Genomic DNA, 18,548 nt, shown 5'->3' with positions numbered 1-18,548 from the left:
AGAGAGAATATCCAATTCAGAATAAAGCTGGTTGAACTTAAAATGGTCTCCTTAGTCTTAAATAAGCTTCAAGCAACCAAATCCTTGTTAATTCATTTACTCATTCATTCATTCAGCCAGAGTGTCCTCAGTCCTGCCTTGATGTCGGGCACTTATTTGCCTAGAGCTGAGAGTGCAAAGTTGAATCAGGCGGTGCCCACTACTCTCAAGAATCATAGAACAGGATGAAGAGCATCATTGCCTGAGGCAGGTTGACACTTCGGAGTCCCCAACAATGTGGGCATTTCTACCAATCCAAAAGTGTTATTTAAAAAAAAAAAAGAGCTCAGAAGACTGTATGTGAACAGACTTCAAAATATATTGTAGGTTGATTTGAAGGTGGTGGATTTTAAGAAATTCCTCCCAGAAAAGTAAGATGCAACATTGTACATACAGTAGGGTTACAACTCAAACATTGTATATGGGGACTTCCCTGGTGGTCCCAGTGATTAAGGCTCTGTGCTTCCTCTGCAGTGGGCACAGGTTCGATCCCTGGTTGGGGAAATAAGATCCCACGTGCTGCTTGGCATGGCCAAAAATAAATTAAATAAATAAATAAATAAATAAATAAATAAATAAATAAATAAAGTAAAGCTAACTTTGTATGGATGATGTCTCAAATGTATTAAATAATATTATTAAAAATTTTTATATAGAAAATTTTTATATAAAAAAAGACAGGAAAGAAATACATGAAAATGTCAATAGTAGGTAACTTTGGTTATTTGGTTATTATTTCATAATTATTGGTTATTACTTTTTTCTTTTTTCTGGCCTACCTGATTTTAGGCCTTAAACTATTTTGCATGCTTATGATAATTGTTATTTTGCATTTATATAATAACTAGTAGTTAAGAATTTAAGAATTTACTGATGTACCAAGAGTTTAAAAAACTTTCCAGGATCACATTACTAGCAAGTGGCAGTTAGGCAGCTTATGGTCCTCACCACTGAGTGACTATGACAGCTTCAATTTCTCAGCGACATGAGCACCTAGCTTCAAAAAGGCTCTCTTTCGGGGTTTCCCTGGTGGCGCAGTGGTTGACAATCTGCCTGCCAGTGCAGGGGACACGGGTTCGAGCCCTGGTCTGGGAGTATCCCACATGCCGCGGAGCAACTAGGCCTGTGAGCCACAACTACTGAGCCTGCGCATCTGGAGCCTGTGCTCCGCAACAAGAGAGGCCGCGATAGTGAGAGGCCTGTGCACCGTGATGAAGAGTGGCCCCCACTTGCCACAACTAGAGAAAGCCCCCATCTTCTTTAAAAAAAAAAAAAGGCTCTCTTTCAGTTAAGCTTCTGCATGGTGCCTGTTACTAATTAAAAAATATAAAAACTGCTAACTTTGAAAAGAGTGGCACAAAGATTATATTAGTCACTCTCAAGCTTTTTCATACATTTTTTTTCTGTTTGAATGAAATACTTCTTATTTTTCAAATGAAAAACAATTAGTCACACATCAAATGCTACTGCGTCGATAACGTGCTTGTCTCTGGATCATAATAATAGGGATTATTTAGCCTGCAGAAACCGCCAGGCATCTATGACTGAGAATTTAATGACCCATCACAATATCATTAAGTCCCTCTGCATTTTCTATGCCCAAATAAATTCTCTGTAAATTTCAAGATCCAGCTCCTATATTTCCACTGTCCCTTCCAGAATCATTCCAGCCACTCTGCTAATTTTCCTTTCTCTATGCTTCAAAGACACAATAGCCCTTACCCAACAATTTGCTTCTTGATCATATATAGTCCCTAATTTATTCAGCCAGTAGTCACTGTGTGCATCTTATGAGCACACAATAGAGTGCTCTCAATTGTTTTTTTTGAGAGCAAATCTTGTACTTTGGTTGCAAGTGTTCTTGGATTTATTGTGTCAGCTCCATGAGCAAACATGGAATGGGTATTTAATAACTCTTTTTGCATTCACTGCCTCCAGCTCCGGTCCTAGAACTGGTTCTTTCTCCTACTATCTTAGCTCTTTAATTCTAGCCCTTCCCCTGGGCCTCTGTGTTCAGCAAACCATATTACCTCTCCGTAAATCATCAGCAGTTTTAAGTTCCCAAAGTTATTCGGCACCTCCTCTTAATTTCTTCCTGTATCATTCTAATTCCTCTTCCAAAGCATAATCTCCTCCCAAACGATGTATATGGGTTTTGTCTACATTTAGCTCTTGGCTTTTATTCCCCTTTCTTCCTCTGCCTTCCTGTTCTGTTTCGTTGGTTCCTTAGAAGTTGCTGTTCCTTTAGGGGGACACACACACACACACACACAAACACACACACACACACTGAGCTTTCCCTCCAATGAGGAAAATCTTTTTAAAGTCCTTTATGTATTGAGTCCTTTATATATTGAGAATTCTTAACTGTATCAGTTATGATCTTTGTAACAGCCTCGCTCGAATGGCTTTAAACAATAAAGGAATGGTATTGTCTCAGGCGGTGAGACTCCTGGAGGAGGGGCAGCCTCGGGCTGCTGGGTGTCCAGTCTGGGGAGGTTAGCAGGGCCTGGGGCCCTTCTCTCTCCTTGTTTTGCCTTCCTCAGCATATCACCTTGTACTCGAGAGGGCTCTTCTCGTGGGGACTGATGATTACATCACGTCTAGGCATCCAGACATCAGAGTGCCCAGGGGGAGGAGCCCCCTCTTCTACTTCTTAACAAAGAGGACCTCTTTTCCAAAAGCTCTTGGCAGACTTCTTCTTATGCCTCATTGGCCCGAATTGGGTCACATGCTCCTTCCTTGATGTGCCAGCAAGGGGAATGGGACCCCCATAGTTGGCTTAGACCAGTGGTGTCAGTTATCAGCCAGGTGCTGTGTGTATGTGGAATACCCTGGGGAGCTTTAAAAATCACTGATCCCTGATGCCCAGCCCCTCACTGTCCACTTTAATTGGTCTGGGCTGTATCCTTGGCATAGGGATTTTAAAACATCTTCCGAGGTTGTACAAATGTGTAGCCAAGATTGAGGACCACTGTCTTAGACTCTTCAGGATTTACCCTGAGCTAAGTGGGGAGAGTTGGGGAGAAGTAGATATCAGAAAAAAAAAAAAAGGGCCAGGCAGGAGGGGAATGATTGTTGGGCTGGCAAAGAAATAGTGTCTGCCTTGCCCATTCACCTCCTTTGAAAGCAAAGTATGTCCATTCATTCTTTCATTGATTTATTTCTTCTTTCAACAAACATTTATTGGGCTCCCACAATGATTAGGAGATGAGAAATCAAAGGGCACTGTTGAGGAATGAGAAAAAGTTATATATCAAATAAAACAGGAAAAGTATACCTCCTCTGGGTAGATACAACCCCACAAGGCATGGAGCTTGATTCAGGAAGAGCAGGCTGGATTTCAGCCCTCCATTACCCGCTTGGCTGGGCATCCTTGTGCAGTGTACAAACTCATTAACTGCACAAGGAGGACTGAAGAAGACAAAGATAAACCAGACTTAGGTCCTACCTGCCAGGACCTCAGACTAGAAGAGTGAAACACACAAGTAAATATACCAACTGCTTTTAATAGTTTATCAAGTTTGTAAGGGGTGGCCAAAGAAGGTAGAAGGCATCTAAAAGTTCTGTCATTAGATTACATTTTTATGGCTTTTCAGGAGACACATGCTTTTAATTTGGTCTCTTTTCTAAGTAGGAGAATGACTATAGGTGCACACCCTAATATAAGGCCATCTTGCATGGCAGTAATTCATTATGAGGTTATTTGTCTCTAGAAACATTTTTCTTAAAAAAAGAAAAAAGCCAGCACAATTCTTCACATAACTTTCCTCTGTTCTGAGAGTACTGTGCATGCATTTTTAGCCAATGAGAGCAGGCTGTGCTGTGCACCCTGAGCCTATGAGCACGCGCCTCCTATAGCACAAGCTCTCAGCAGTGAGTATCTCTGCATTCTCTTTGGTTGGGTGAGTTCTGCAAAGGGTGATGTCATTCCGCTGTGGCCTTTCTTTTTGCATCAATTTTGTTTCTGGCAAGTAATCCTGACCCACAATGGCTGGCTTTAGAAGTAATAGGGCTGGACTCGTTTCAAAGTAGCAAAGGAAAAGTGTCATACTGGATTTCAATAAGGACTGAAGGGGCCTTCAAGGCAACAGTCCAGGAAAAGAAGATCGACAGGTGAGTATGGATTGGTGGGAGTCCCCTGACTTGATGAAAGAAACCACAAACATCGTTGCAGACCAAGGCGTTTGGCCGACAGGAGGAAACTATGGTTGAAGTAAGTCCATGATGTCAGGGAATTTGGAGAGAAAGGACCAGCAATTCACAATTGCTAATGCCCTAAACACAAGCGGGGACTTCCACCAGCAGGGACCACTCATAGCACTGATTTGCCTGGCATTCTTTTTTCCAGAAGTGCTACACGTAATATACACTGGAGCTGATACTTTCAGCGCAGCAAGAAACAGTTCACTAGTTAACAGGGGTCTTAAAAAAAAAAGGAAAAGAGGCAGGGCATAGACAAGCTAAGTTTTGATAGGGACTGAGGAGCTGGGAAGGAAATCTGAAAAAACGCGGGCCACCAGCCACATAGGCGGAAGATCAGGTAGCAGATTTTGGCTCCGTACAAGTCAATGTTTAAAAAAATGAACTGAGTGAGCTTATGAAGTAGGAATACGGGAAATATTCAAGTAGTGTTGGTTTGACCAACACTCAAGGATGTTGTGGAAAGGATTTCTACATAGGTTAGGAGGCTGGGCTAGATCCGGGGTTCTTAAACCTTTTATGGTCAGGTGCCTCCGAGAACCTGAAGAAAGGTAAAGACCTTTGTTTTCCTCTGAAAATTCACATGTCCATTGAACTGATTATGTATGGCTGCATTATAAATCACTCCCAAGAACGTAGTGGCTTATTATCTCACAGTTTCTGTGGGTCAGGGATCCAGAAGCAGCTTAGCTGGGTGATCCTGGCTCACGAGGTTAAAGTCGAGAGGTCGACCAGAGCTGCAATCATCTAACACAGTGGCTCTCAACTGGGGATGACTTTGCCCCCCGGGGACACTTGGCAATGTCTGGAGACATCTTTGATTATCTCCAAGAGTATGTTGTGTGTGCTCTTGGCATCTAGTGAGTGGAGGTCAGAGATGTTGTTAAACCTCCCATAGCACACAAGAGAGCTCTCCACACAAAAATGATCCCCAAATATCAATAGTGTTGAAGCTGAGAAGCCCTGGTCCACAGGCCTGACAGGGTTTGGAGGAGCCCCTTCTGAGGTTGCTCACTCTTGTGGCTGGTGAGGGCTGCGGTGTCCTCACAACACGGCAGCTGGCTTCCTCCAGGTGAACAGAGAGATGTCAAGGAGGGCATGAAACGCCTTTATGACTGTTTTTCTGGAAGTCTCTGAATACAGCCCACAAGGAAGGGGAGAGTAGTTAACTTTCACTGTTTGAGGGGAGAATTATCAAAGAATGTGTGGGCATATCTTAAAATCAACACACCCACATACAACAAAATTTTACATGTCAAAGTTGAGGTTTCACAGATTCTGCAGCCCTTCCACGGAATCCCTAAGTTAAAAACCCCTCAGATTCCTTCCAACTCCAGCAGATATAATCTAACAACCCGTGATCAGGAAATCTGCAAGGACAGGTGAAACTGGCAAAACAACAAAACAAAACAAAACAAAAAACCCCTCAGTATTCTACACCCAGCCATAGTTCAAGCTCCTGTTTTCACATTATGCCTTTTCTTACCTCCTTCTGGGTTTTCAGTCCAAGGTCCTTACAGTTTACTGTGTTACACTGCATTTCATTCTAAATATACTGTCACTCGATTTCATTTTAAAGCAGAGCAGAGGTGTTGGGCCACTGACATTTACAGATGGGAGAGTTGAGACTCCATTTCAAGAGAAAGCTTGGCTGGGATTTCAAGACCTTCCTCCCATGAGACATAAAACAAGTAGGACTATTAACGTTGCAAGTAAAGGTAGCTCTCATTGTCTATCAGAGAAAATGAAGGACAGCGGGTTAAGTGATACACTCAGGTCCATTCACGGATTTCCTGACACCTTAATTCCAGTCCATTAATTTATTTGCTTTCCATTAAATATGAGCAACTTCCAAGAGAGTGGTTCCAAGAGAATAAGAAAGATTCCTTCGAATCAGAAAGAACAGGGGCTTCCCTGGTGGTACAGTGGTTAAGAATCTGCCTGCCAACGCAGGGAACACGGGTTCGAGCCCTGGTCTGGGAAGATCCCACATGCCGGGGAGCAACTAAGGCCGTGCGCCACAACTACTGAGCCTGCGCTCTAGAGCCCGTGAGCCACAACTACTGAAGCGCGTGCACCTACATCCTGTGCTCTGCAACAAGATAAGCCGCCACAATGAGAAGCCCACACACTGCAACGAAGAGTAGCCTCCGTTCACTGCAACTAGAGAAAGCCTGCACGCAGCAGCGAAGACCCAATGCAGCCAAAAATAAATTAATTAATTAATTAAAAGAAAAAAAAAAAGAAAGAACAGAATATATATATTTTTTACTAGATTTTTAAAAGATTTTCTGCAAAATCATTTCTGGGTAACAATTTTCTGTTTTCAGAACAGAGAGGCTTACAGGCTTCTGGATATAAAATGGCATTTTCAACCCAGTGCTTTGATAGATCAAAGGGGGGAAACTCTAATATACTTGGTTGCCTGCCCTTGAAATACCTCAACTGAGCCCCTTGGGGCAAAATATCAGTGGAGGAAAGGGGTTTTAACAACAGGGTCCAGGTGTTTTTCCTGGCCTGGAAATGCTGCCGATTTTGCTTCTCGCTGCCCCTTTGATCACCTTTGGAACAAGCAGGGGCTGTGACCAGAACAGTCAGGCTCAGGCACTGCGGTTTCCCCAGAGATCTTAATTTTAATGGGAGGTGCTGGCAAAACCAGGTCTGTGGGAGGGGGCCTCCCTTTGTTGCAGGAAGGGGACCCCTTCCAGGGCCTGAGAGTGGGCTCTTGTCTAACGCTTGGAAATGAATTGTCCGAGGAGACACGTGCTGACAAAGCGAGAGACTTTATTGGGAAGGGGCGCCTGAGCAGAGAGCAGCAGGATGAGGGACCCCAGGAGAACTGCTCTGCCACGTGACTCGCAGCCTTGGGTTTCATGGTGATGGGATTAGCTTCCGGTTGTCTCTGGCCAATCACTCTGACTCAGGGTCCTTTCTGGTGGTGCGCACAACCGTTCAGCCAAGATGGATTCCAGCGAGGAGGATTCTGGGAGGCTGGTAAGACATGTGGACAGGTGTCTCCTCTCTCCTTTTGACCTTTTCCAATTCTTCTGGTTGGTGGTGGCTTGTTCGTTCTGTGTTCCTAACCAGGATCTCCTGTCATAAAATAAGTCATGCAAATTGTTGCTGTCTTTGCCTGGCCCGGGTGGGCGGTTTCAGTCAGTGTTTCCCCTAACACCTTCACAGGCCCTCTTGGGATGGAAGTGGACAGCGTTTGTGGCATGAAGGCACCATGGAAAATGGACAAGGAGCCCACTCCTCGGGCACCAGATACCACCTGTTGATCTCTTGTACACGGGAAGTTAAGCCTCTGTGTGTCCTCGCCACGGGGCCACCCGCTGCTCCCCAACTGAATTGCGGGCACAATTCATCACCAAGCCCTGCAGGGCCCGGCAGGTTAACCAGACACACAGCATGGTAAAGGGGGCGGTCCCCATTGTTTCGTATACTTCCTGAAATCTGTAGGATAATTGATAGATAAGTTGGCAGTGTTTCATGCATGCTGTAAAGAAATGACAACTACGAAGAGACACTGTCAACCTAGTTGAAAGTACCTAAGGTCTTGAATTTTGTATAAAAGCCAACCAGAAGGAAATATTTAGCTTTTTCTCTTAAAAATTACAAAAAAATATGGAATGAGATTTTTAAAAATTAATTCTTTTCCTCTATTTTTAAATGAAATATAGTTGTTTCAACGTGTTGATTTTTTCTTTGAAGCACTTAGAATAGAACCAGGCAAATAACACATACTATATCGTGTTTGTTAAATAAATGAGTAAACAATGAAGGCAACATAGACAACCTTAAAAGATGACGTACTAGGAAGAAGTATCTTTGACCTCTAAAAATTCAACAAGTTACTATCTGGGTTTTAAACCAGACTTCCTGAGCTTCACTTAGGACGTGGGATTTATACTGTGAAGGGGAGTTTTGCTGGGGACCCCACTCTGGACTTGCCGCTGCTCAGGCCCAGAGTCCTCTGGGTCAGGACCACCGGCCCCCCACCCGGAAGTCTTCCGCCCTCTGCAGGAGGCCTTGACCCGGCTGCCCCCTTCTACCCCTTAGAGGGCTGAGGAGGGCCATCCAGACCTGCCTGCTTCCCTCTTTTTTGCTGCTATCAAAGGCAAGCATGCAGACCCGTTTCCATTTCGAGAGTTTTCCTGCTAATCATTATGGGAGCAGGCAACTGCTAACAGTTAGGGCCGCTGTGGGGAAGTTCCCGAGGTTCCAGAACCTTACCAAGGGCTTACCTCCGCTCCACAGTGCCTCTCTCCCTTATCCATTATTTATTTATTTATTTATTTATTTATTTTATTTTATTTATTTATTTTTGGCTGCGTTGGATCTTGGTTGCTGCGCGCAGGCTTTCTCTAGTTGAGGTGAGTGGGGGCTACTCTTCATTGCGGTGCGCAGGCTTCTCATTGTGGTGGGTTCTCTTGTTGCGGAGCATGGGCTCTAGATGCGCGGGCTTCAGTAGTTGTGGCACACAGGCTCAGTAGCTGTGGCTCACGGGCTTAGTTGCTCCATGGCATGTGGGATCTTCCCGGACCAGGGCTCGAACCCGTGTCCCCTGCATTGGCAGGCGGATTCTTAACCACTGCACCACAAGGGAAGTCCTCTCCCTTATCCTTAATCAGCCGGCAGAGCTCACCGATCCCCTCCCCTTGGAGTCCACCTTTGACCACGTGGAACTTTTCCTCTGTATAAAGCAATTTCCCAGTCAGAAAAGTGCAGGAAAAGGAGTGCCCTTTTGTGTCTCCCCAGTGGGCCGTTATAACCCACCTGGGGGGTGAGGCCTGGAAAACGTTTTCTTAGAGAACAAGGCCTGCGGCAGTCCTGCAGGCCTGTGCTCTGGGAGTGAAGGCCCGAGCATCTCGGAGGTGAGCAGCCCTGGCTAGGGTGCCTGAGGAGCTGGCCTTGGAGGGGAGGCACCGGAAGGCCACCCACAGGTGCCCACACACCTCAGCCTCGGGTTGAGGGCACCCAGGGTCTGTCAAGGGGAAAACGTAGAAAAGACTCAGGGGACCCAGGACCAGTGCTTATCTGTGGTAAAGAGCAGGGATAATGAGAGTGTGACAGGAAGGTTGACTTCCCAACTATATTAAAAAGATGTACTGTTTTCATTACCTGATTATAAAGGCTTATTGTGGTAAAATGTGAAAAACCCCAAAGATAAAAACTACCTGTAAGTCTACCACGTAGAGACTGCTACTTTTTACATTTTGGGGTTTTCTTCTCAATCCTTTTTTTTCTAGGCACATATATTTTCATTTTTTTCTTATAGAATTGCATCATGTTGTAGAATATAGCTTTTAAAAATTTAATTTGTAAATTAAATTTTGAATCTAATTTCAATTTTAATGAGATGAATATATGCAGATAGTGTGATAAGCAAGTGAAATGTTTAAAGGCAAGTTTGTTTTAAAGTGACATGTCTTTAAGCAAGTTGAAACGTTTAAAATTGACAGAGGTGGCTGAGAGGAGGGAGGGTTGGGGGCTGGGGGGATGGGAAGTGGTCAATGTTGACTCTCAGGGGACTTTCCAAAGCCACGTGGTCCCTGCTGCTGTGGCTACACAAGTCACAACTATATCAGGCACTGATGTAAGTACGCCACACCTCTAACTCATGGAAACTAAAGAGAGAAAAATTACCCCAAGCCCTGAGAACAACTCCATGAGTAGGTACTGTGATCCCCACCTACAGATGAGGAATATGAGGCAGAGAGGTTTAGTAACCTGTCCGAGGTCACTTCAAGCCCAGGCAGTGTGGCTAGAGAGCATGCTCTCCTCCCCTGGGCTTGTGCTGTGGGCTCACCAGGCCAGTCCCCCTGCCCTTCAAGCTACAAGGGTTCAGAACAGTCACAGTAACCTCCTACATTTGGGCAAATCCAGTGCTTGCTTCATCTCAGGCATCAATGGCTCCATCCCTCTTGTCCCCTCATGCAAAGAGCAGGCTCAGATGCTCCCTTTGACTAACCTGCTCCGTTAGTCTCTATGGCTTCTCTCTGTCTCATTTCTCCAAGCAGGAGCCACACCAGCAGGGAGCAGACTGTGTCTGGCCTCACACAGTCATCATACATTTCACTGTTCATTGGCCCTTTTCCCAGAGAGGCCCTGGTGGCACTCTGTAGGGATGTGAGGGTGAGCTTGTTAGATATCAGGGTACATGGATGAGTACGCAAACCCCAGAAGGAGAGGGCCAGCCCAGCAGAAACGTGACAGTCGGGAACACAGGCGGGGAATTCGGGCCCAAGAGCCTGCACTTGGGTCCCCTTGTTGCACATGCTGCGGTGGGGAACAGTCATCCACCTGTCTGCTCAAGAAAAGAGGAAGGCTTACGATAAAGTTACAGAGGCCTTGGGAGTCCAAAGGAAGGAAACAGAGGGGATCTGGATCTGTGGGAAACAGGAAGTGGGAAGTAGAAAGTCAGGGGCTGAGGTCTTCTCTTCCCTTTTAGGTGTGGGCCCTGTGACTTCTCTGGAAATCTGCTGGGCACCTCCCTTCCCTTTCATGACTTCCACTAGCTCTTCATGCAGAGTCCAAGTTGGTTCCCAGATCCATGTCTGCATAATGACATCTCAGCTCTAGTTTTCACCACCGAGGGGCAAGAGGTTATTATTATTATTTAATTGACTGCTATTTCAAAATCAACTTCACTGAGGTGTAACTTAATAACAATAAGATACACCTGTTTAAGGGCTTCCCTGGTGGCGCAGTGGTTGAGAATCTGCCTGCCAATGCAGGGGACACGGGTTCGAGCCCTGGGCCGGGAAGATCCCACATGCCGCGGAGCAACTAGGCCCGTGAGCCACAACTACTGAGCCTGTGCGTCTGGAGCCTGTGCTCCACAACAAGAGAGGCCGCAACAGTGAAAGGCCCGCGCACCGCGATGAAGAGTGGCCCCCGCTTACCACAACTAGAGAAAGCCCTCACACAGAAACGAAGTCCCAACACAGCCATAAATAAATAAGTAACATAAATAAATTTATTTAAAAAAAGTTACATCTGTTTAAAGTGTGCAACTCAGTGACTTTGACACCAAAGTCAAGATACATAACATCTCTATCACCTGAAAAGGATTCCGTGGAGGAGCAATCAGTTTTTCCTTTGTACAAATTACTGAGCACGTTGGTCACCAGTTGCTGGCCTTGGGTTAGGTGAAGGGGGTTGTCACTTGGTCCACCCATTCAGCAGGATTTGTGTAGGGGTCAGGCAATGAAAGGCATGTGTAGAATAGTCATCTACTAGCTGTATGACCTTGGACAAGTCACTTAGCCTCACTCTGCCTGTTTCCCATCTGTAGACCATGGATCATATCTACCTCACAGGGTTGGTATGAGGATACAGTTAAACAGTGTGCAAGAGGATGTTAGGATTGGAGTTCAGGTGGAGATTCCAAAATACAATGTGCAGGGCTTCCCTGGTGGCACAGTGGTTGAGAGTCCACCTGCCGATGCAGGGGACACGGGTTCATGCCCCGGTCCAGGAAGATCCCACATGCCGCGGAGCAGCTGGGCTCGTGAGCCATGGCCGCTGAGCCTGCGCATCTAGAGCCTGTGCTCTGCAACGAGAGAGGCCACAACAGTGAGAGGCCAGCGTACTGAAAAAACAAAACAAACAAACAAAAAAAAACAAAATACAATGTGCAAAGGAAACAGTCTGAGAAGAGTTTTATGACTCTTAGAACCTTCAGCCAGGTCGGGGATATAAAGGAAATCAGCGTGTGGCAGGGGAACATCTTGTAAGAAGGCCATCTTAGAAGAAAGCTGTGCCGAGAGCCCATCCTCCTCCCCCAGGAAGGGGAAGTGGGGGGCTTGCCTCCTCGGAAGGTTTATCTGGAATCCCTCTGCTGGCGGCTTGGTGGACTGGGGTCTGTTTCCCACCAGGTAAAGATAGGACAGATAGAATGCTTTGCAGGAGAGGTTGGGGAGTGCCACTGCAGTGGGATTGGCCAAGCTCCTAGAGACGGTCAGGGCAGGGGATGGTGGGGGACCAGGGGGAGTGCAGTGGTGGGGGTCCTCTCGGGGCCTGTCCAGTGGGGCTGCCTGTGTGCGGGGAGGAGCCTGGCAGCAGGAAGCTGGAGGTGAGCGTCTGATTGCTAAGCCTGCCCAGGCGACCACAATAGACACGCACCCGGGGAACCCCTGCAAAGACAAAGAACGCACCCTAAGAAAGAGCCAGTGTCACATACCTGCCAGAGCCAGTTTAAGCAGGTGCCAGCGTAGGGGAGACCTTTCCCAGCCCTCAGCCTTTGCTCCCCTTCACCTCCCCGGGGCCCTGAAACTGGCCAGAAACTCAGACAGGAAGAGGAGAGGCCGACAAATAGAGAACAACTGTGTCCCTTTCCCGCCACAGGCCTCCGGCCTGACGTAGGTCCAACGGAGTCAAGGAAGGGAGAAATGGTAACGCTAAACCAAATCCGGAGATTTGATTGTAATCTTGGACTCGGCATTCCAATTGCTGAGTTGAAACGGTTTGAATCTTGGAGTCACCATGGGGTGTAAAAGACCATCTGTCTTTATAGAGGGAAGCGTCAGAGGGCCTGCCTGCAGAATTTTCTTCTGGTGGCAGCAGAAAGCTTCCTTCACTGAACGATTTTAAAAGGGCAGTGGGAGAAAAAGGAATGGTTCTGATCACAAGCTGTGCTTGTTCAGCGTAATGTAGATAAGGTGTGTTTTGTTTGGCAGGGGCGTTAGGTGTGTTTTTGCAGTAGTTGCCACAAGCCAGGGCCTGCCAGGAGAAGGTCCCTGCGCTGGGGATAATTTGGGGGTTCACCAAGGAGACCAGGCTGCAGGTCACCAGGTTCAATGCAGCTCTTGGTGCCTGTGGCTCACAGGCCCTTATCCCTAGGGAGTCACTAACCCTGCCCTGGGAGATCTCCTGATATTGTCACAGCCAGTTGGAGCTGTTTCCAGTGGCTGCCCCACCCCAAGAAGGAATGGAATCACCACTAGTACAATTGAAATCCAATACCCGCTCAGATGAAGGATTTCAGCTCCAGATAAGCAGGGCAGGACCATCCTCTGGGCAAGGACACTGGGGTTCACAGCAAAAAATAAATAAATAAATAAATAGAGCTAAGGAGGAAAAGAAAAACTTGGTGGTCCCAGGGGTTTCTAACCATGACCTCCGCAGTGTCATCGAAGCCTGACTTTGTCTGTGAGATGAACACTAAGTACTGCCATTTAAACTATTCTGGGCAACTGTTTCTATCGTGAGGGTCTGCATCTTTCTTCACGAAAATCACAGAATGTTAGAGCAGCTGAGTGAGGCTTAGTGATTCTCCACAGCTGCAGTTCTGGAAAAGCCTTGCATTCACAGACTGCTGAGAATCTGGTAGGTTCTATGGACCCACTGCCCAGAAAAAAGTGTGCCTGGGCCTCAACTCCCTTCCCATACACTTCCCAGGGACTGACATGCACTCGGCCACCATCCTTGACCCCCTTGATCCTTGCTGGTAGAGCCCACTTCCCTCTAAACAGGCTGAAAATACCAGATATTCCATGTCTAACCTCCCTTATAGCTGTGTCCCAACCCTTGCCAATGAGACTGGTCTACTAGGAGCAATGGAGAAAAGTCTGTCTTTCTGGTAAAAAGAGAAGGATGAGGGGGCAACCCTCTCCTTTGGATGTTGATGTCAGGAGTCCAGCTGCCATCCTGCAACCGTGAAGGGAAAGCCAAGAGAAATACAGAGCTGAATTACCCAGTCCTGAATTACCAAGACCATTTCTTGACAGAGATTACATATGTCCTTATGGTTGGAGCAGTTGTTAGTTGGGCTTTCCTTTTCTTGTCGCTGAAAGCAGCCGTTGACACAGTGGATTCCCTGATGACCATCCAGCAACTTCTAAGAATTCACAGACCCAGCTTAGGAAGCCATGAACTAGAGTCTGGTCTCATCATTCTAGCGATGTCTTCTCAGGTCCTCAACTTCCTTCAGTGACTAAGCATCAGCCCACACACAGAGAGGCAAAGACAGGCCGGATCACAGATCTCCAAGCCACACTGGGCTGTCTCTTAATTTTCTGAGGTAATTTGTATGCAAGGCAGTCTTCGTATATGGGGGATGATGCATAAGAAACATCCTGCTGGAAAATACAGGTTCTCAACCTGCTCGATTCCAACCTTTGTTGGGAACTTGGGACAGTCTCACCTCTCTGACACTGTTTCCACATCTGCTACTTCATGCTACCTTGTCTTAAGGGACTGTATGTGAAATTGCCAAAGTAGGTTCTTGTTTGCATCTGTGGTTAATTTCTTCCTGATCACAGTCCTTCCACGGCATCAAAATGCAGCCCATCAACCAAAAGTGGTTCCAGAGATGAACCGGGAAGCTAAGGCTTTCTTCTTTCATTTTGACCAAGAGACCAACCAGGGGTAAGTGTGCCCAGGGCAGGAGCTGGTGTCATCACCTGCTTCTCACCATCCTCCTGGCTTGTCCCCAGCACCTCGCAGTCTTGACTGCCTGCTGGCTCTACAGTTTGGGGTCTTGTTGGTTCAGAGAAACAAAATCCTTTAGAAATTATATTTCTGGAATGCCTGTAAAGCGCTAGGCAGACACACAGATCACAACAACTCAAAGCTTTGTTATTGGCTCCAAACCAAAGTTGCACACTAGCTTATTCAAATCTAAAAAGCCTAGCCTGGTCTCTGGGTGAGCACCACATGGCTAAAATTAGCCTGGCCATCTGCTGAGACAGCAGCTGGGCTATTCTGAGCCCCAGCAGGCCTGGCTGGAAGTGGGGCTGGGCCTGGGGGGAACACTGTTGGAGAGTCTGTCCCTTTACAGTTAAGGTGGGTGACGGGGAGGGACGGGAAGATGAAGCCACACTGAGGGGAGGCCAGTGTCACTGCGAGGTTTCACAGGAGATTGAAAACGTGGGCATAAGGTCCCCTTCATAGTCTTGGGCTCTTCTTCCTGACTGTCCAACGGCTCCCAATGAGCACAGGATTTGTTTTCTTTGTCCTGGTCCCTGGTTTCTCATTTTTTACCTGGAGCTTCCTGTTTTGACTCCTACCCCAGCAACGGCATTCTCTAGGATTTCAGCAATAGTGGCCAAGATTTGCTGAGGGCATATCAAGGTCAGGTACTTTACAGGAATTAGCACACATTCTCAGAGCCACTCAGAGGTAGGTACCAAAAGATTTCAGGGATTCAGAATGGCTTGATTCATCTTTCTGCGGTGAAGAGAAAGAGCCCTGGTTGAAAGGGCTCAGATGACCCTGGGAATACAGGGGCTCTCTCCTTTGGGCTCTTCCCCCAAGCTGAGCCCATCATCCGTTCTCTAGAGGGGGCAACAGTAACCCTCAGAGTTCAGGATCCACTGAATTACGTATGGGGTGGGGGAGCTTGGGGGTACAAATGTAACCTATATTGCCATTTACAGATACTTCATAAACAAGAGTCCAGTTTTATATTTATAGCCATTCTAACCCAACATCTCAAATCCTAGACTCAGGCCAGTTAGGCCAGTTGTCTCCAGCCCCCTATCTGGTTGCTTCAACCATTTCTATACTTGGCCATAAAGCCACAGTTGTTACCTGAAGCTTCCTTCTTCAACTGTCCATTGCCTATTTCTTCTGCCCTCAGCCAGAACTGTAGCTGATCAGTTTTTGACCTGGTGAAGTGCCCAAACCTTCGTTCCTGTGGGTCTGAGTCCTCAAAAGCCCCACCACTGTCACGAGCTGCTGACTTCCACCGACCACCCCCCGTGGATGCGGTGATGCTGAGAAGCGACTGGGCTGCAGACACCGTCCTCCCGCCTCTGCGGTCCAGCATCCCAATTTCCCACTTGGTAATCACTCCAGCCAGTAGAGGAACCCCTTTCTCTGCTTGTGGGGACGGCGGCCTTTCAGGAGCCCCAAACAGCCAGGTGGCAGCCTTATCTTCCAATTCATTGGAACCACTGTTGTGGCCCCTAGGGAAGCATGTCTCCCTCAGGACCTTGGACTTCCAAACCAGCAGAGCTCCAGGGGAAGTCATATGTGCCAAGAGCCAGGAGCTACTCCCACTCCACCCCTTGCTTCCCATAGACTGGTCTCTGATCTTAAGCACATACTGGGATTGGGATTGAAACACACACACTCCTATATAGAAAATAGGTAACTAAGGACCTACTGTAGAGCGCAGGGAACTCTACATTCTGTAATGGCCTATATGGGAAAATAATCTAAGAAGAGTGGATATATGTATAACAGATTCACTGCGCTGTACACGTGAAACTAATAGAGCGCTGTAGATCAACTCTACCCCAATAAAAATTATAAAGAAGAAAAAAGCATATTCTGGGGTCTAGAAGCTCGAGCCCCATCCCCTCAGGGTGCTGCCTCACAGCCGAACCGTCAGAAGCCATTCCACCTTCAGTCAGGCCACTTCCGAGGGACGGCGACTGTGGCACAACTTGTGGACTCACGGGCACGAGCGCACTGCCGCACGCACCACCTGTGCTGAGATGAGCCCCTCGTCCAGAAGCAAGGCCGCGCAGGCAGCACGGTGGTGGAGCGGGGCTAACGTCCAGGTGTCCCCATCGCCAGCACTGTCCACCAGTCAGCAACCTCTTACCTGAGGAAGACGTTTGCAGGCCCTATTTTCTTTTTACTTTTCAAAACGAGTCTCCCCAAATCTACCTGCTTATAACCTAGATCCTGGCTTGCCTCTGTTCTCTTAAGCCAGAGAAACGGGCAAACAGGCTGCTGTCCCATCTTCCAGGCAGAGGTTCAAGACTGGCTATTAACCCCCAGTAAGTCACAATATAAAAGGCCTTGTTTGAAGTGGTAGAAACACTATTCCTTAAAAAAACAACTCCCGATCTTTGGGGAGTTGAAACACAGAATTGAAGGGGAAGGAAGTGAGGTCCCTTCGGAAATGTGAAATCCTTAAAGTAGCCGGGTGACAAGGAGCCGAACAGGCTGGAGATAACCGCTCCTGATATTCAGATCTCCGTGGAGAGAAGACACGGTGTCTGGAGCACCTTACACGAGGTAGAAGAGCTTTCAGCGTGAACACTAAACACACAGAGCACACACTCTGCACACGCCACGGGCTTCACTCAGGGGACTCCCTAAAAGCACAGTGCTTTGGGGTTCACCCCAGCGCGAAGTTCCAGTCATGTCACGACAGCAGCTTCACAGGAGTCCTCTGGGCTGTCGGAGGAGCTGTTCTCAGCCTCCAAGAGACAGCGGCAAGAGAAAAGAGCCAACACCAAACCCACTGGTTAACACGTCGGATCAGTGGGGGGTGCTGCTGCTCAGAAAGTTTAAACCTCGTACGTGCACTACACTGCGTGGAACGGTGTGGACTGAAACGTGAGCCAAGTGCTGCCTTGGGCAGAAGCGGCTGTCGTGCAAGGGCATTTCCAGGCAAAGGCAGGAGGGCTGGCAGCTCCCAGGAGAGGCTGAAGGCAGTACCTCGTCTCACCGAGCACCCTGTGCTGTATGATTTAAATTTTAAACTGCGCACATTTTCGCTACCTGGAATTTTTATAAAGTGAAGAAAACCAAAATATGAATACTGAATCATAACATGGCAGGTTCCCTCTTTTACAAGAAAAATACGGAATCAGAGATGTGAATCTCTCTTTAAGAAAGAGATCAGTTTTGATTACAGAGAACCTATTAAGCAATCACTCCAACCTAAAAATACTGTCCAATCAGGTGGAGGTAATTGCCTTTCTCTGTGCTGATTTTAAAAAGGCTGAGAATATTCAGGATCTATGGAGCCTGAGAGAATTACTGAATGGCTGGCTGATCAGGAGAGGGGCCCTCAGGTCAATGGTGCTAAGGATTTTCATCAAAATTTAAGGACACTGAAAAAACACAAAGACTCTGTTATCAAGTTGATTTGCCCATATCTGAAATCCGACACCCTAACTTGGGTTTGTGTGGCCCTCAAAGTTTGCTGACGGCATAAAGTCACAAACATGGCTATGACGGGACACAGCCACAGTTCATAAACTGCACCTGCCATTGTAATCACTAAAATGTAGCTCAGCTCAGAGAAAAGGTTTTTTCTTGTCTCCTGTCTGGAATGATGTCTGTCCTTTGTTTCTCTGACCAAAGATTCCGGTGCAACTTTGGGTTTGAGACAACAGCTCATTCTGCTGCCTTCTCTTGCCTGTGACTCTACCTTCTGGCCCACACTTCCTGTTCTCCTTTGTAAAAGGTCAAAAGTGTCATACGATATCATCCTGGCTCTCAGGGAACTTAAATGTAAATATTTGATAAGCACCACACTCAAATATACAGTAGTATGAGGCAATATAGTATATGTAAAATGGTACTCTATAGAATAGAACAAAATGCTGTTATGT

Source organism: Hyperoodon ampullatus, assembly GCF_949752795.1.
Source record: "Hyperoodon ampullatus genome assembly, chromosome: 2".
NCBI lineage: Eukaryota > Metazoa > Chordata > Mammalia > Artiodactyla > Ziphiidae > Hyperoodon > Hyperoodon ampullatus.
Note: the sequence above shows the minus strand (reverse complement) of the source record.